Raw genomic sequence first — 20,662 nt, forward strand, 5'->3', positions numbered from 1 at the left:
AGTCCATTGTGGATGGTGCCATTCTTAGGCAGGTGGTCTTGGGCACTATAGGAAAACCAGTTGTACCTGAGCCTGCCAGCAAGCTGTAAACAGCATTTCTTGATGGCCTCTGCTTCAGTTTTTACCTCTAAGTTCTTGCCTTAAATTCCTGCTTCAGCTTCCTTTAATGGCGGATTGAAATCTATAATCCAAATAAACTGTTTCTTTCCCAAAATGTTTTGGTCAGTGTTTTATCACAACAGGAAGTAATTTAAGGCATATAGAATGAATTCAGACTGCCATAGAGATTATGTGCTGCTTTCCTACCAGTAACTTACGCTGAGAAGTATCAACTTTGTTTTATGCTTCTTTGGACACATTGTCCTGTTATGTAGGCCAGTTCCCTACAGAAGAAACTGAGGTTCTTCTGTCTCAGTGTCAAAATTTCAAGCATGAGTCACCATGCCTAGTCACAGTGAATTTCTACATAAAGATGTGAAGCATAAGAATTAGAGTTAGATAAATTATGAAGAAAAAATAAAAAAATAGGAGAAAGCTCCTAAAATAGATAAGAATAACATAAATAGAAAGAGGAAGGAAAATAGAAAGAGACGAGTTATTTAAAGGCTTCAAGTTACACATAAAGATCTTGGTTAGTTAATTTATAAGATGTATGCAAGCTGATGTACAAGATATGAAAAACAAAACCAGTTTTGTTGAGTGGGAAGATGTTTATAAAGATGACAGGATTAAGTAATAGAAGAAAATAATTAGTCAAGTATATCTAGTTTTCAATGTGTTTTTAAAGGTCTTTTGGTTTGTCTGAGAAATTATACAAACTGTCTTTTATTCAGACAGTAAGTAGAAAATGTTTAGAATCATTACCAGACTCAGTTCTAGGACCAGCTTATGGAGGGTATGAGTCTCCTCAATATAAGTCTCAGGTTGTCACTCAGAATTTTTCACATGATTATTCCTCAATTATGAACTATCTACAGTGAACCAAAAAGAGAAGAGAGAACTAGAAGTGAGAGTAAATAATCATGAAGAATTTGATCATGGAGTTGAGTGCTAACGATTCCTGTAATTTCATTTTAAAGCTACTTGCAGTAAGATATTAAATAAAATTTGTTTCACATGTGCAGAACATTGGGTTTTCTTGAGAATGATTAAACAGATAAAACTCCCGTTCTGGAGCGGCTGTGCTATTCTCAGTTTACAGAAACACAACACTTCTGCATTCTAAGACAGTATTCTGATTGGACGACAACTAAGGTATAATTGGTGAATGAATGACAATTACACTGGGAACCTTGAATAAATCACTGTTTAGATGACTACTATTTTTTTTTCTACTAGGATTTGAGGTTATTAATTTCAGGGGTTATTGGTCTTCTATTCTTTAAAACTTAATTTTAAAATAAGTACGCAGTTAATGCTTGTTGGTCTAAGAAACAGACTCACTTCTAAGTTTTCATGCAAAAGTTTATAAATCTTATTCAGGATGAATCTCCCAAGAAACGTTTTCATGGTAATTCAGACCACTAGATGCAAAAATGACAAGTAATGAAAACTCTTTGGTCATCCACTGAGTCAGAATAAAATTACACAAAAACATGTAAATGCAATAGAAGAGAGGTATTGAATGTAGTTATTTCTCCTTAGTAGTTTCCAGGAGCAACTTGTAGACAAAAGAAAACTGAAATACTCAGGAAATGTGTTAGTAACTGTAGCAAGTTTTTGGCACTTTGTATTTTCCATAGATGTTGCCAAAAATAGTTAAGGAGCTATATGGATTTATTTTTTATTAATAAAACAAACTTTTTTTATTAAACAAACTAACTGGGCAGTTGGTTTTATTAATAAAATAATAAATCCATATAGCTCCTTAACTATTTTTGTTTATTTGCTAATTAGAACAATAGAATCCCATTTCAAAAAACAATACCCAATGCCGTAGGATTATCAGCTTAATATTTAATTTACACTTGACTTGTGACTTTGCCAGTTTGCATGTGTGCTTGAGCTTCACTTTTATTAGGTAGATTCTTACCCCTTAGTTATTAACCTTTCAAATAATTTCCTGATGATATCTATATTTTATGATATATTCATATAACATATATGAATAATACATTCACATATATAATATATATGAATATATAATGATGTATGAATATATATTACATGAATATATATATTTAAAATTTGACTTCAAGGCACTTCTTTTTATGGGGCTTGCTCCTTTCATACACATGACAGTGCTGTGGCTGCATTAACTCACTTGACTTCTCTGACTTATTTGAAGGTACCGTTCCTGGTAGTGTCGTTGTGCTGAGATATCAGGTAAGACAATTCTAGTAACCTCCCCTGTCCTGAAATAAGGGAACAGTTGCCAGTAGTTTCTACATTCTTTATTTTTAGAAACCGAAACACAGAATGGGTAGCATCTCTCTGCCTAACTTTGTCTTCTCCAGGTCCGCAGTTCTGACAGCATCAGTAAGTCACTACCTAGGTGATGGTAGGTTGCCCAACTTGGCTACATCTATGGAAAATACAAAGTGTCAAAAACTTGCTACAGTTACTAACACATTTCCTGAGTATTTCAGTTTTCTTTTGAGTCCCATACAGAAGTTCATCCTTTCCAGGCTTCTGGTGCTGGGCAAGGAATCCGATGTGCTGTGGGTATTATGACTGTGTTAGTACCCTTAATGGGATAGTATTTCTCAGTAATAACTCCTCACTCTCAGAAGGTGGACCATGTGTTTTTTGTTGCTACTTCTAAGCTCTAATGCCTGAGTGTTCCACTCATGAAATGACTATATTATTTAAAATTTAATATGATGTCTTAAATCTGAACTACATAAATTTGCGATTTTTAACACTAAGATGACAATGTCGTATAATGTAACCCAGTGGATGAATGTGGGTTGGCTCATGCTTTGAACTCTTTGATCAGAAAAGAGAAGAGTGATTGCTCTGTGACGGCAGTTATGGAAAATAACATCACTTCTGCTTATGATAAGGAACCCATCAACTCTCCCTTAATGAAATGGAGAGTAACACTTTCGCATAGGTTGACTTACAGCAGATGTGTTTTATATGACAAATATATTAGAAACTCTACATTAGAATAATGGTGGCTTTGTCATCTGAATTACCATGATCGAGGGTGTCATCAAGAGGAAGAGGTAAAATAATGAAATGATGTGTTTTGTCCATTTAAATTGTTTCAATGTTAACCTAGTTTGAATTAAAGCCTTTCCCATACCGAAAGCACAGATCCTGTTCTCAGTATTTTCCAGATGCTTCTGGAGCCTCCTGGAAGAGAGAGTCAAATGCTTGCCAGTTTGCTTGGGGCGAAGCTGTCACTGGTTGACAAGCATCTTCTCAGGCAGAATGCAGGCTGCCTTGATAGTAAAGTGGATGTGTGTTATAGGTTTGTTAGAATTAACTGTCCTTTAATCATTCATTCTGAAATGGATTTTATATACCCTCCCCCCTTTTTTTTTGTCAAAGCCTCACAGTCCACATTATTCTGCTCTTTAAGGGCACTTAAATTTTGGACTATTCATGCTTGTCCTTCTCATTACCATTCATATTCATATTTATACCACCTTACTAGTGTTAAAAAAAATGGAAGAAAAAATATCATACAACAGCTTACAAGTTGTAGTCAAACCCATGTTTTTCTATTGGCAAAGATCTTATTGCCATGTTGTATATGTACCAGATTTAATAATCATTGAAAATGAAATATGTATATTAGTTATCTCTTCTTATTTTCTCTACTATTTGTAATTTTCTTCTATCCTAAATAGCCTTTGCTATCATTTCTCATACTGAGACCTTTTCTATATGATGGTGAAATATGTTCTCTGAAAAATCCATTGCAAGTGTTACAGCAACTGTGTGGACAAATCACCTAAAATGAAAGTGTGCTTCTAAACTTAAAAACAATAACCTATAAATTTCCTTATTTTTTATTTTATGTAATATCTCTATGTTACCTAGGCTGAGATCAAATTTGTGACCCCTCTTCTGCATCATTTATGTGGAGAATACAAATGTATGCCACTGTGCTTTGTTTTAACATTATTCTTGCAAAATCAAAAATACCCTGAGAGAAAAAAGGAAAAGTGACTAAAAATGCCTATCTCTATTAAACAGGAGAATAAAAATTCACTGATAAAAAAATATCTAAGGGTATTATAAGAAGTTAAAAATGAATGCAAATAGACATATGTAAATATATGAATATGGAACACTTTCAGTATAGTTCTAAGTACTTCTAAGTATCTAAAGTTTATTAGAAGAACAGTTGCTTGTTTTGTAGCAAAGACCATTCTTTCCACAATTATTTCATCATTATCACTAAATTACTGCAGATTATAGTATATCACATTGTCTCCAGCTCTAGCTGTTCCAGTCAGCATGGCTGGAAGGCAATAGATCTTTAGGCCATTTGGCATCAGGTGTAAAGTGACTGGATTTGGAGTTTGTCCTGATGGATACTTTGATTTTGTAGTTTCTTACTATAACCCCATTGCTTACATTTGAAATGATAATGTATACTCTGTACCACTGAATGTTGGAAGTATGGGATTTACTTTTAGATTTTATAGGTGATCATAATTAAGAGACTGCCTTGAGTCTCACAATAGATTTTGGACTTCTAAATAATGCTGATGATGTGAACAAGTATGGAAACTTTTAAAATTGGACCAAGTGCATTCTGTGTTATGATATGATCAAATTTAAAGGTTGGTTTATACTAAATCAAAGTAATCCATGTCCAGATACTTGTTTCTTAAAGTACATGCTTACCTAAATACAATGTGTTCCTTTTATTCTTTATTTTCTTTTCTGTTTTTTTTTAATGATATCTGTCTAGAAATATAGTTCTGTAAGATAGCAAATAATTGGCTTCTTGAGTAACAGCTCCTTGTATTAATTACTCAAAAGTATTATAATTTACTTAAAAGTCCTGGTCATACACTTAACACAGAGAAAACATTAAAATAAAGCATTTGTATTTGGATCATGAGGAAAAAAAACCCAAAAGGCAGCCAATGTTTAATTGATTACTTTATTTTATTTTATTAATTATACTTTATTCACTTTGTATCCACCCATAAGCTCCTGCCTCCTCCCTTCCCAGTCCTACCCTCCCTCACCCTTCCCCAAGTTCACTGATAGGGGAGGTCCTCCTCTCCTTCCTTTTGATCTATCAGATCACATCAGGAGTGGCTGCATTGTCATCTTCTGTGGCCTGATAAGGCTGCTCCCCCATCAGGGGGAGGTGATCAAAGAGCAGGACAATCAGATTATGTCAGAGGCAGTCCCTGACTGGGAATTACTATGGAACCCACTGTCATGGGCTACATCTGTGCAGGGGTTCTAGGTTATCTCCATGCCTGGTACGTGGTTGGAATATGAGTCACTGGGAAGACCCCTGTGTTCAAATTTTCTGGTTCTGTTGCTCTCCTTGTGGAGTTCCTGTCCTCTCCAGATCTTACTATTTCCCACTTCTTACATAAGATTCCATGTACTCTGCCCAACAAATTGATTACTCTTAAGGGAACGGAGTTTCTCAAGTTTACTCAACTCATTTCTGCATCAATGGAGAAGTAGATCATTGTGTGTGAATACCACAGTATTATGATTCAATTCGTGACATGTTGTCTGTTATTAGTAGTAAAATTGCACCCACCTATTCTCTCTTTCACACATAATTGCTATTTCTAGATGTACTCAGAGGTCTCCTTGTGGAGCTCCTGTCCTCTCAGGGTCTTAATATCTCCCCCTTCTTTCATAAGATCCCTGCACTCTGCCCAAAGTTTGGTTATGAGTCTCAGCATCTGCTTTGATAAACTGCTGGGTAGAGTCTTTCAGAGTCCCTCTGTAATAGGCTCCTGTCCTGTTTCCTGTTTTCTCCTTCTTCCAATGTTCATCCCATTTGTTTGGGAGAATTGATCATCTCACCCAGGGTCCTCCTTCTTGTTTAGCTTCTTTAGGTATACAGATTTTAGTATGTTTATCCTATATTATAAATCTAGTATCCACTTATAAGTGAGTATATACAGTGTATAAGTCTTTCTGCTTCTGAGACACCTCACTCAGGATGATCTTTTCTAGATCCCACCATTTGTCTGCAAATTTCTCAAAGAACCAGCTCTTGGTTTCATTGATTCCTTGAATTGTTTAATTTATTTCTAATTTATTGATTTCTGCCCTGAGCTTGAGTATTTCTAGGCCTGTACTCCTCTTGGGTATGTCTGCTTCCTTTTTATTTTTTTTCCTAGGACTTTCAGGTGAGCTACTAAATTGCTTGCATGCGAAGTTTCAAATTTCTTCTTGAAGGCACTTAGTGCTATGAACTTTCCTCTTAGCACTGCTTCCATTGTGTCCATAGATTTGTGTATGTTGTGACTTCATTTTCATTGAATTCTAGGAAATCTGTAATTTCTTTCTTTATTTCTTCCCTAACCTAGCTGTCATTGAGTAGTGAGTTGTTCAGTTTTCATGTATGTGTAGGTTTTTTGCTATTTCTGTTGTTGTTGAGTCTAGCTTTATACCATATGGTCTATTTTGGAGAAGGTTTCATGATGTGCTGAAAAGAAGGTATAGTCTTTTGAATTTGGGTGAAAAGTTCTGTAGACATCTAATAGGTCCATTTGATTTAGGACCTCTCTAAGTGCCTTTATTTCCCTATTATCTTCTGTCTAGATGATCTGTCCCTTGGTGAGAGTGGAATCTTGAAGTCTCCCACTATTAAGGTGTTGGGATCGGTGTGTGATTTAAGCTTTAATAATGTTTCATTTACAAATGTAACCTTTACTGTTTGTTCCTGGAGTCTGGACTTCAGACTGTGTTTGTCTGTCTCTGGTGTCTGGATATTCTTCAGGAAGATGAGAGAGGTCTACTGGTTTGAGAGTGGGTTTGAGAGTTAGTGTTTCAGCTGTACCTAAGGGAGGAAGGTCTGTGGCAGGTGCAGATGCAGAGCTGCGGGAGAGCAAGTGTGCATGTGTGTGTGGAAGTTTGCCCTAAAGGACAAGGTGCTAGAGAGTGTAGATGCCTGGAATGTGGGGCGAGGAGGTGGTGGCAGGCACAGGAGGGAGTGCAGACCCTGGTGCTGTTAGCTGGCACAATGCATATGGACAGATTCCCTGAATAACTCTGTGCCCTACAGGCCTCTTGTACTCTCCTCCTGGTATTCAGATCTGTCTAGGCTCCAGGAATTGTTTGACTCGACTACACTGGGAGACCTGCAGAACAGGGAATTCAATGTTGAGAGCATTGTCTCAAGAATCCCTGTGTTGTCCAGAGTAGAGGTGTGGGTAGGAGGGATCCTATGTCTGGCTGCTAGCATAGAGGGACCCTGGATCTGGGGTTCTGCACACACTCATTTGAAGACATACTCACTCTCTAGCAGGTCTAATAGGAAAGCACAAGGGTTCCCCCGGTTCTCCACTCTCAGATTAGGGCCTGCCGGGGCAAATGCGAGTGTTGGGGATCCCTCAGCTCCGTGGTGCTGCAGTCGCAGAGCCTGGAGGCTGGTGTCGTGGCCTCTGAGAGTCAAGCCACAGCGGCAGAGCTGGGAGGGCTCAGTGTCGATGTTCTGGTGAAGCTGCCCCTCCACTCACCAGTTTCAGAGTTTCAGATCCTGCGCCCCTCAGATATGGTGCGTGCTGGTTGCCGCCATCTTGGAGCCCCTTAGAGTGGTTTTATAAGAAGGAAAACTCAGTAACAGATATTCTAGATGAAAAAAAAAAAGAAAAATAACTATTTCTCATCTTTATTGAAAATTGCTGTCAACACTAAACTTATGATTATAGAAAATGTACAGTTGAACAAGATTCAGATACAAATCTAGTCTATTTCTTTTAACTCGTGAAACATTTTACAAAAATTAAAAAATAAGAACAATCATGATGGGGATACACTAATCAAAGATGAATTTCCCATAAGTGTGGACTACTACTTGAGAAAATTCAGTCAGCACACAAGAAACAGCACAGCTAAACTCTGAATACAAACTCTCAGGCATATTTGCTCAAAATGATCTTAAATTATAGTATTAATTCTCCTTATATTATTTACCTAAACCCATTTATGTCAAAATATTCATAACTGAAAATATGGGAAACATGTCTATTAAATCAGCCTGAATAAAGAATGTGTGTGTGTGTACACTAAGACACCTACCCACACTCGCACACTTTATCATTCACATGGAAGCTCCTCAGCACAGTAAGGCACTCTACCACTAGTTTGGCATCTTCTCTTGTAATATTCAGAACAGATCAGTCTTTGTGAAAGACTCTTACAGAGGAGTAAAAGTCCTGTTCCTTTGTGAATGTTTTGCAGAGAGAACTATTGGATATTCTTGAAGATTATTGTGTTTATTATTCAACTTCATTAAACTAAACATGCTTTGTCCAAATTTCTTGTGTCAATAAAATGCTTCAAATAATTTCATGCTCCTGTGTATTTGAGTACAGATAGAAGTTGTGAAACTTTCAAGAAGTTTCATGGATGTGGTCAAGCATCACCGCAGTTTACAGAAGATGCCTGCTATGCTTAATATATTGTTTTGTGATTGAATTGATGTGGACTAAGCATTTACAGTTCTAACTGAAAGTTACAGAGCAGTTTACTAGACAGTATAGCATCTAAGTCGAAGCTTTCAACAGGAAAGTTGACTAGTAAGAATACAGACCATGTCATTTGTAATGCAAGATGCAACTTTATTACCACACTTACAGCATATTTTATGCTATTTATTGCAAATATTTTAGTTTTTCTTTCCCCATTCATTCATGATTATTCATCTTTAACTAAAAGCTAAAACAATTTATTCCTAATATTTATAAGAAATTTAAAACTAGTAAGTGTGGAAAATTGAGTTAAGTTAGGAAGGCCAAATAAATTTTCTCATTTAAGAAATGTGCCAGTTTGTGGAGACTCATAACCAAACCTTCAGCAGAGTGCAGGGAATCATATGATAAAAAGGGGAGTTAATATGACCGGGAGAGGACAGGAGCTCCATAAGGACAAAATATATCAGGGCACAAGGGCCCTCTATGAGATTGTTTCTCCAAACAAGGACCATATATGGATATAACCTAGAACCCTGCTCGGCTGTAGCCCATGGTAGCTCAGTAACCACGTGCGTTTCCATAGGAAGGGGAACAGTAACTATTTCTGATATGAACTTGACCACTGACTGGCTCCTTTACACACACACACACACACACACACACACCCCTGGAGGGAGGAGCCGCCTTGCTAGGCCACAGAGGAGGACATGGCAGCCAGTCCTGAAGATACATGATAAGCTAGAGTCAGATGGAAGGGGAGGAGGACTTCCCCTATCAGTGGACTTGGAGAGGGGCAGGGAAGAGATGAGGGAGGGAGGGGTGGGATTGGGAGGGTTGAGGGAGGGGGCTACAGCTGGGATACAAAGTAAATAACCTGTGATTAATATAAAAAATAAAAATTAATAATAAAAAAGAAATTAAATGAAAAAAATTAAAGATGAAAACAAAAATAAAACAGTCTAGTTAAAATAAGAAATGTGCCAGTTCTAAAAAAAGGGGGGTGGGTGGGCTATGCTACCTGTAATTTGATGATTTTTGTGTTTTTGTATTTGCAATCTTTCTCTTTTAAGAAATTGAAACATATAAATGTATATATATATTTAATTTGAAGGAAATATAATACTCTGACTAGGAGTAGTTCATTAAACCACAGTATATGAAATATTAAGTAAAAAACTATAGCCTTAATTCATTTTGAATACATCATAAAAATACAGGAAATGGAAATGGGAAAATCCATGAATCTACTCTAGTCTATTCCCTGGGGCTCTAATAAAATTGTGCCATGAAATACATCCAGCAGAGTTTTACTTTTCCCATATTAGGCCACTAAATGGCCCTTGTTCAATATAGTCCATGGAATTGTAATAGGAAACTCAGCACGAAATACTTGCATGACAGATTTCTAGTCTTTAGAGTAAATTTTGAAGTGCTTGGTTTACCATAAATGCACATACTACAGACAGTAGACATCCTCATCCTCATGTGTAAACTCAGTTTCCAGTCTGTACTTCTGGAGTCGGTCAACATTTTTACAGTGATCCAATTCAGCTATGTTACCCATGCTTGTATATAAAGTTTTATTGAAACACAGCCACACTCAGTTGCTTCAGTATGGCCACTTTTTAGTCTGCTGGTAGAGGTGTGTAGCTGAGACTAAAAATAATGACACACATAGTGAAATATATTTACTACCTGATGGAAAAATTTTATTAGCACCTAAAATACTGCACATCTGTGTGTGTCTCATCATTGCATCTGTTTTTGCCCAACATATATATGTTCTTCTGATATTGCAACTTCCTTTCATATAACAGTTAAAGACAATCTAGCACTGCGCATCCATCAGTGCACATCACCACTGTATACTATTACATAATTTAATTGTAGATAATGTTTGGTCTTCTTTCCCCTCGTAAGGTGACATGCAAAGAGTCTGAAGCCTGAGATTTGTCACTTATTTCAGTGTACAACACTGCATTTGATAAAAAAACAGGGGTTGAATTAACATGTTCTGGAATTTTATTATTTCCAGTCATTTACTTAATAGAATTTGACATGTTAAGAAAAGTGAGTGATTTTAATTTTGTAATTTTAATAGATTTCCATAAATAATATGATATTGGGATGACTATTTGAAATGCAAATATCGGATTGAATAAGCCCCATATATTGAGTTAAAAGTGTGATTCTACATTGAAAACTTTTGGGGTGATAGGGTAAAGAAATTCTGTTTTGACCTAGTCTGCAACCCACTATTCATTAATTCTTGCAATCTCTTTAGATCATCTAGATCAAGAATACTTAAAAGTCATCTTTCAAGTTCTGTTGAATCCCTACAGGTTTTACCTATACTGTGATGTTTTATTTTATTTTTTTAGGCAACTTTCCTTTTCACTTTCTACAAAGTTTAATTCTTTTCTTATGAATACAAGGAACCTGTCACAATGGATATTTGATGTTTTATATTGCCTTTAACATGCATATACTACAGTCATGTAGACATACTATAGGGATGAACGTTCATGCATGGTTCTAATAGATGTGGCAGCTGCTCATGGACTTAGATGAAGGTCACTACTGTAATTTGGGAACATTTTCTTCAGCAGTTGACAAGGACCTACATCATTTTTACTTGCAATTAGAACATGGTGGCAACTTAGAGAGGTTAGATAAAATATCTAAATCCTAGTAGTTAAATGCTTAATATTGGTAAAATTCTTGTGGCTTTTTTTTTTTTTTTTTCAATGCAGTTTATTCAGGAACATTGAACAATCCTTGGACCCCGGGGAAAGCCAGCCCACAGCTTAAATAGCCTCTGGGTAGCCAACCCAGGCGTGCCACGGGGGCAATACAGATAGGTCCACATACATGGAAGCAAGCCAGATCCTCAGCCTTAGCCAAATGTGGAGTTGTTTGTGACAGAGAGCACTCACCATCGGGAAGGTGGAAGGCGGATACCAGCTCCATCTTTAGGGCGTGGCATTACGCAGCTCTCTACAGTTCCCCCTTTTTGTTTTAGACGCATCAGGCAAGAGTAGAGGTTTGATCTCTGATATTAGAAATAATTTTAAGTCAATTATGCAAAGTGCATATTTAACTTTGCAACATAAATTTCAATTGTTGAATTATTACAATTACCTGAACACTTGTATTTTATATTTCCCATCACTTTCACAGTGGAACTTACTGGTCCAAGATATATGCAATCATTGTCAGTTTCTGCTTTCTCAGTACAACCCTTTCTTATTTCTAGAAGAGAGAGATTCTTGCAGCTATGTTCAAAGCTCCTAGTGACCCACCTGCCTAAGAAGATTAGAAAAGTGCCTTAGACCTGGGCTTGTTATACTCTCCCCTTACCCAGGTAATGAGAAAATGGAGTATGATACCACAACCTCACAAAGCCAGTTGGTAATCCATGACCTGGATCCTTTCCAACCATGTCAGTCCTCAGAAATCCCCAGCTTGCCTGGATCCCCTTCACTGATTAACTGAACAGACTGAACAGACCAAGCGACAGACTCAGATACTCAATTTACACTTTAAAAAGCTAAAATTAGAGGACTCTTTTCATAAGTAGTAATTATAGCAAAACTTATGTTCTGATAAGATTAACACATCTAATCATAACACATAATTGTGGTTTCAGAGGCAAACATACAATACCTCACATCGATATTAAAATCATGGAGGACATCAAATATTAAATGTAGCCTCACTTTATTTAGATAAGATGAAGATGATAGGATGACGGGGGGTAGGGAAGCCCACTGCACACGGTGTTTTCCCTCCGGTTCAGTGCCCAGATTTATCATTTTGCCCTAAAGTCATGTATCAAATACTGTCAGAAAGCTTGAAAAGACAGATGAGCTTGGCACTGACTTAAGAGGAGAATGTTTGCCATGACATGGTTTCCATTTGCTCACTTCAGAGAACAGCCTAGTGACATTCACATTCTAACTAGTTATCTCTGCCAGAATACTCACTGAATATGTGTACAAGAGATCTCGAAGAAAATGCCTGTCAGGCATGCTCTTTATGTTTCTGTTCTTTAGGAGAATAAAAGAAGACAATTATGGTATTTTTCTCAAATCAGACCAAAGCAGTTACTTGTTGTGAACGATGCTTTTAGAAGTAAATGCTGGATTTCTTAGCATATCAGAGCACAACATACACACAAGAGCCAAAGAAGGAAATACACTGAAAATAAGGAAGTCTGGCAATGTTGAAGAATGTTTGTGACTTTGAAACATCCTCAGACGCTGCAGGTAAAGTCCGGAAATGGACTGTTTCCACAGATATTCATGCTTTAAGGAGGCAATAATTGAGAAACCTCTTTCATCTTTCTTTCTTTGTTTTTTCTTTGATTCTTTCTTTGTTTCTTTCTTCTTTCCTTCTTTCTTTTCCCTTTCTACTTCCGCAACAAATATGGAGAAGGATACTAGGTTCTGACCACACATTTTAAGTATAAATAAAGCATAAATTTAAGTCTAAAATGAATTATTTCATAATTTTATGGTGCCTTTCTACAGTAAAAAATTCAGACATAGGTTTTTGCCCTAGGAACTGAGAACAAAGCACATGTTTCGACAGTGTTTCTAATGTACCTTCAAATCACCTAGAGTTTTTACCTTGCCTGTCCCCTTTTCTCAGATATGGCAGAACATTTTTCTGTTTCATTCTTCTTTCTTACTTTATCTTGTTGATTTTTAATCTTTATAAAATTTATTTTGTTTATTTTTAACACAATAAAATATAATAATATAGAATAATACCCATTACATGAAGTTTAACAAGGCAAACCAACAGAAGGAAACAAATCTCAAGAGAAGGCACAAGAAACAAAGACTCCCTCCTTCATACACTCAGGAGTCCAATTAAAGAAAAATCTAAACTGGAAGCTATAATATAAATGCAGAGGACCCGATACAGACCTGTGCAGGCCCTGTGCTTGTTGCTTCACTCTGTGACTTCAAATGAGCTTCACTCAGGTGATGTAGAAGGCCTTGTTCTCCTGCTGTCCTCCATTCCCTTTGGCTCATGCAGTCCTTTCACCTCCTCCTCTGAAGGGTTCCCTGAGATCTGAGTGTTGGGATTTGATGGAGACATCCATTTAGAGCTATGTAAATCCAAGTTTACTCTCTTTCTCTGTAATCTCTGGCTGTGGGTCTTCGTATTCTCTTCTAGCTATTTCAGGAAGAAGCCAGCCACTATGATGGTGACTATACATGGGTATTAGACCTTTATTGAATGTGGAGTTGGTAAAAAATCTTTTCCCAGTCTGTAGGCCCCTTGCTTTTTCTGTTTCACAATGTCCTTTGACTTATAAAAGCATTTCAGTTTCGGGGGGGGGCCTATTTTTTAGTTGTTGACTTTAGTGCCCAAGCTATCAATATTGTGTTCATTAAGTTGTTTCCTGTGCCAATGCATTAAAGGATACTCCTACTTTCTCTTCTGTCAGTTTCAGTGTATCCTGTTTTATGTTGAGGTTTTTAAACCACCTGGACTTGTGTTTTGTGTAGGGTGATAAATGTGGGTCTATTTGAGGCCTTCTATATGTAGGCATCTAGTTTGATGAGCACAGTTTTTTGAGGATGCTTTCTTTTATGCAGTTGTAGATTTCTGGATTAATTTTCAAAATCAGTTGTTCATAGGTGTGTATGTCTGTGTCTTCACTTTAATTTCATAAATCAGTGTGTCTGTTTTTATGCAGATACTATGCAATTTTTATTACTATATCTTTGGAGTACAGCTTGAAATCCAGAATGGTAATTCTTTGTCTTGTTCTCTTTGTTAGTATTTTGTTAGTTTCAGCTCTCAGTTTGATTATTTCCTTCCTTCTAAGTCTGGGTGTGCTTACTTCTTTTTGTTTTAGGGCTTTTCGATGTGTTGCTAACTTGTTTTTATGTAGGCCCTTACCGCTATGAACTTTTCTTTTAGCACCACTTTCATTGTGTCCCATAAGTGTGGGTATGTTGTGCATTCCTTTTTGTAAAGTTCTAGGAACTATTTAATTGTTTCTTTACTCTATCTTGACCCACTTTTTCATTTAGCAGACAGTTGGTCAGTTTTCATGAGTTCTTAAACTTTCTGTTGTTTCTGTTGTTGTTGATATCTACCTTTAATCCATAATGATCTCATAAGATGTGAGGACTTATTTCAGTTTTCCTGTATCTAATGAGACTTGCTTTGTGTCTGAAGTTGTGATCAATTTTAGGAAAAGATCCATGATGTACTGAGAAGGTATATTATGTTTATGACAGAGGCAGTCCCTGTTCCCATTACTATGTAACCCACTTGGACACTGAATTGCTATGGGCTACATCTGTGCAGGGGTTCTAGGTTATGTCCATGCCTGGTCCTTGGTTGGAGTATGAGTCTATGGGAAGACCCCTGTGTTCAATTTTTCTGGTTCCGTTGCTCTCCTTGTGGAGTTTCTATCTGCTCCAGATCTTACTATTTCCCACTTCTTTCATAAGATTCCATGCACTCTGCCCAACAGTTGGCCATAAGTCTCAGCATCTGCTTTGATAGTCTGCAGGGCAGAGCCTTTCAAAGGCCCACTGTGGCAGGTTCCTAACTTGTTTCCTGTTTTCTTCTTCTTCTGGTGTCCATCCTCTTTGCCTTTCGGAATGAGGATTGAGCATTTCAGTCAGAGTCCTCCCTCTTGATTACTTTCTTTAGATGTACAGATTTTAGTAGGTTTATCCTATATTATATGTCTATATGAGTGAGTATATACTGTGTGTTTCTTTCTGCTTCTGGGACAGCTCACTCAGGATGATCCTTTCCAGTTCCCACGATTTACCTGCAAATTTCATAATTTCCTTGTTTTTCATTGCTGAATAATATTCCATTGTGTAAATGTACCACAATTTCTGTATTCATTCATCAGTTGACAGGCATCTGGGCTGTTTCTAGCTTCTGGCTATTACAAATAAAGCTGCTACAAACATGGTTGAGTAAATGTCCTTATTGTGTACTTGAGCCTCTTTTGGATATATGCCAAGGAGTTTGTATGGCTGGGTCTTGAGGAATCACTATTCCTAGTTGTCTGAGAAAGTGCCAGATTGATTTCCAGAGTGGTTGTACAAGTTTACATTCCCACCAGCAGTGGAGGAGTGTTCCTCTTTCTCCACAACCTCTCCAGCATGTGTTGTCACTTGAGTTTTTGATCTTGGCCATTCTGATGGGTACAAGGTGAAATCTCAGGGAATGTTTTACTCAAGTTGTTCTGAAAAAATCATAGTTGAAAATCTGCCTAATTGTCTAACATAGAGCAAATAATATTTACATGTGCCATGGTAGCCATAGTCAGAAAAACAGCTCATGGCAGTTTACACTCTCCTTTCACCACGTAGGTTTCTAGGAACTAAACTAAGGGTGGCAAGTTTAGCTGTAAATACTATTAACTGATGAACCATCCTGATGTACATGACCCAAATATGTTTTTTACATTTATTTACTTAATATATATTTGTATTTACAGATGCGTTCATGTGGCACAAAATGTGAGTAGAAGTCAGGGGACAACTTGGAGGGATTGCTTCCCTCCTTCATCATGTAGATTTAGGAGTTGAATACAGGTCAACCAGCTTCGCAGTGAGTGTGTTTACCTGAGCACTACCTGCTGGGCACTCAAAATTATTCTTTATATATAAAGTGAAAACAGGCACTGGAGAAATGTCTCAAGGGTAAGGCACATTGACTGGTCTTCCAGAGGACCCTGGTTCGATTCCCAGAACCCATCTGGTGTCTCCAACCACCTGTAACTCTAGTTCAAGGAGATCTGGCACCTGCTTCTGACCTCAGTGGGCACTGTACACATGTGGTTGTGGTGTACAAATTACATGCAGGAAAAAACACTCATGAAATAAAAGTAAAATAAATATTTTTAAATGCCTATAAGTTCCAAAATGATTACTTCATTACTTTCTTTTTAAAATTATTTTATTTTATTTTTATTAATTACAGTTTATTCAATTTGTATCCCAGCTGTAGACCTCTCTACCACCCCCTACCTATTCCACCCTCCTGTCCTCTTCTTCTCCTATGTCCCTTTCCCAGTCCAATGATAGGGAGGTCCTCTTCCCCATCCATCTGACCCTAGTCTATTAGGTTTCATCAGGACTAGTTTCTTTGTCTTCCACTATGGACTGGTAAGGCTACAACGTCCTCAGATGGAGGTGATCAAAGTACCAGCCCATGAGTTCATGTCAGAGACAGTACCTGTTCCTATTGTTGGGGAAGCCTCTTGGACACTGAGCTGCCATGGGCTATTTCTGTGCAGGGGTTCTAGGTTATCTCCATGCATGGTCCTTGTTTGGAGTATCAGTCTCACCAAAGACCCCTGTGCCCAGATTTTTTGGTTCTGTTGCTCTCCTTGTGGAGTTCCTATTCCCTCCAGGTCTTTCTATCTTCCCCTTCATTCATAAGATTCCCTGCACTCTGCCCAAAGTTGGGCTATGAATCTCAGCATGTGTTTTGATACCTTGCTGGGTAGAGTCTTTCAGAGGCCCTCTGTGATAGAATCCTGTCCTGTTCCCTGTTTTCTCCCTCTTCTGATGTCCATCTCGTTTCCCTTTCTGAATGAAGATTGAGCATCTAAACAGGGTTCTCCTTCTTGATTAGCTTTCTTAGGTGTACACATATTAGTATGATTATCCTATCTCCATTTATAAGTGAGTATATCCATGTATAAGTCTAATATCCATTTATAAGTAAGTATATACCATTTATGTCTTTCTGCTTCTGGGATACCTCACTCAGGATAATCTTTTATAGATTCCAACATTTGCCTGCAAATTTAATGATTTCTTTGTTTTTAATTGCTAAGCAGTATTGTATTGTGTAAATGTACCATGATTTCTGTATCCATTCCTCAAGTGAGGGACATCTGGGTAGTTTCCAGCTTCTGGCTATTACAAATAAAGTTGCTATGAACATGGTTAAGCAAATATCCTTGTTGTATACTTGAGCATCTTTTGGATATATGCCTAGGAGTGATATAGCTGGATCTTTATGTCACACTATTTCTAATTGTCTGAGAAAGTGCCAGATTGATTTCCAAAGTGGTTGTACAAGTTTACATTCCCACCAGCAATAAGAGTAGGGTTCCTCTTTCTCCACATCCTGTCCAGCATTATTGTCACTTGAGTTTTTGATCTTAGCCATTCTGATGGGTGTAAGGTGAAATCTCAGGGTCTTTTTGATTTGCATTTCCCTGATACCTAAGGATGTTGAGCATTTCTTTACGTGTTTTTCTGCCATTAGATGTTCCTCTATTGAGAATTCTGTTTAGCTCTGTACCCCTTTTTTCAATTACGTTAATTGATTTATTAGTGTTTAACTTCTTAAGTTTTTTATATATTCTGGGTATTAGACCTCTGTCAGTTAGAGGGTTGGGGAAGATTCTTTCCCAATCTGTAGGCTGTCAATTTCTTCTGATGACAATGTCCTTTACTTTAAAGAAGTTTTAAGTTTCACAAGGTCCCATTTATTGATTGTTGATCTTAGATCCTGTGCTGTTGGTATTCTGTTCAGAAAGTTGTCTCCTGTACCAGTGATTTCACGGCTCTTCCCCACTTTTTCTTCTAACAGGTTTAGCATGTCTGTTTTTATATCAGGCTCTTTGAACCACTTGGATTTTAGTTTCGTAATAAATATGGATATATTTGGAGTTTTCTGCATGTAAACATCCAGTTAGCCCAGCACCATTTGTTGAAGATGCTATCTTTTTTTACATTGTATGGTTTTGGCATCTTTGTCAAAAATCAGGTGTCTCTATATATGTGGGTTTCTTTCTGGATCTTCTATTTGATTCCATTGATCCACCATTCTGTTTCCATGCTAGTACCATGCAGTTTTTATTACTGTTGCTCTATAGTAGAGCTGAAGGTCAGGGATGGAGATACCTCCAGATGATCTTTTATTGTAGATGATTGTTTTAGCAATACTGTGTTTCTTGTTATTCCATGTGAAGTTGAGAATTTTTCTTTCAAGTTCTGTAAAGAATTGTGTTGGTAATTTGATGGGAATTGCATTGAATCTATAGTTTGCTCTTGGTAAGATAGCCAGTTTTACTATGTTAATCCTGCCAAGCCATGATCATGGGAGATCATCTTCAGATATCATCTTTTATTTCTTATTTGAAAGACTGAAAGATTTTTTTTTCATACAATGTTTGACTTGGTTTGTTAGAGTTACACCAAGGTATTTTATGTCCCTTGTAGCTCTTGTGAAGGATGTTGTTTCCCTAATTTCTTTCTCAGTCCTTTTGTCTTTTGTATACAGGAGGGCTACTGATTTATTTTATTTTATTTTTCTTTATTAATTACACTTTACTCACTTTGTATCCCTCCCATGGTTCCCTCCCTCTTCCTGTCTCAATCCCTCCCTTCCTCCCCCCTCTGCATGCATGCCCCTCCCCAAATCCACTGATAAGGGAGGACTTCTTTTCCTTCCTTCTGATCCTCGTCAATTAGGTCTCATCAGGAGTGGCTGCTGATTTTTTTTTTTTAGTTGATTTTGTATCCAACTAGTTGTCTGAAGTTGTTTATCAGCTGTAGGAGTTCCTTGGTAGAATTTTTGGGGTCACTCGTATATACTGTCATATCATCTTCAAATAGTGATACTTTTACTTCCTCCTTTCCGAACTGAATCCCCTTGATCTCCTTTACTTGTCTTATTGATGTAGCAAGGATTTCAAGTAATATGTTAAAGAGGTATGGAGAGAGTGGACAGCCTTACCTTGTCCCTGATTTCAGTGGGATTGATTTACGTTTCTCTCCATTGAGTTTGATATTGGCTATGAGCTTACTGTATATTGACTTTACTATATTTAGGTATGTGCCCTGTATCTGTGATCTTTCCAGGAAGTTAAACATAATTGAATCTTGCATTTTATCAAATGCTTTTTTAGCATCTAAGGAAGATTATCATGTAGTCTTTTTTTTTTCAGTTTGTTTATATGATGGATCACATTGATGGATTTCCATCAATATGTTGAAACACCCCTGCATGCCTGGGATGAACACAATTGGTCATAGTGGATGATATCTTTGATGTGTTCTTGGATTCGGTTTGCAAGTATTTTTTGACTATTTTTGCATCAATGTTCATAAGGGAGATTGGCCTGAAATTCTCTTTTTTTGTTGGATCTTTGTGAGGTTTAGGTATCAAGGTGACTGTGGCTTTATAGAATGAGTTTGGTAATATTCCTTCTGTTTCTATTTTGTGGAATAGTTTGAAGAGTATTGGTTTTAGCTCTTCTTTGAAAGTCTGGTAGAATTCTATACTGAAATCATCTGGCCCTGGATTTTTTTATATGGGAGACTTAATGACAGGTTCTCTTGATTCGACTTTGGTAAGTAGAATCAATCAAGAAAATTGTCCATTTTGTTTAGATTTTCAAATTTTGTTGTGTGTAGGTTTTTTTAAGTAAGACCTAATGATTGTTTGGATTTCCTCAGTGTCTGTTGTTAAATCTCCTTTCTCATTCCTGATTTTGTTGATTTGGATGCTGGCTCCCTGCCTTTTAGTTAATTTGGCTAAGGGTTTGTTTATCTTGTTGATTTTCTCAAAGAACCAGCTCTTAGTTTCATTGATTCTTTGAGTTGTTTTATTTGTTACTAATTTATTGATTTCTTCCCTGAGCTTGAGTATTTCCAGCCCTGTACTCCTTTTTATTTTAAGGCTGTCAGATTAGCCGCTAAGTTGCTTGTATGAGATGTTTCAAAATTCTTCCTGAAGGCAATTTTCCTCTCAGCAGTGTTTTCATTGTGTCCTATAAGTTTGGGCATGTTGTGCCTTCATTTTCATTGAATTCTAGAAAGTCATTGATTTCTTTCTTTATTTCTCTCCTGACCCAGATGTCATTGAGTAGCCAGTTGTTCAGTTTCCACGTATGTGTATTTCTGTTGTTGAGATCCAGCTTTAGTCCATGGTGGTCAGATAGGATATAAGAGATTATTTCAATCTTCTTGTATCTGTTGAGTCTTGCTTTGTGCCCAACCATATTGTCTAATTTGGAGAAGGTTCTATGAGGTACTGAGAAGAAGGTAAATTCTTTTGTGCTTGTG

This window comes from Meriones unguiculatus, chromosome 20 (genome assembly GCF_030254825.1).
Source record: "Meriones unguiculatus strain TT.TT164.6M chromosome 20, Bangor_MerUng_6.1, whole genome shotgun sequence".
Lineage (NCBI taxonomy): Eukaryota > Metazoa > Chordata > Mammalia > Rodentia > Muridae > Meriones > Meriones unguiculatus.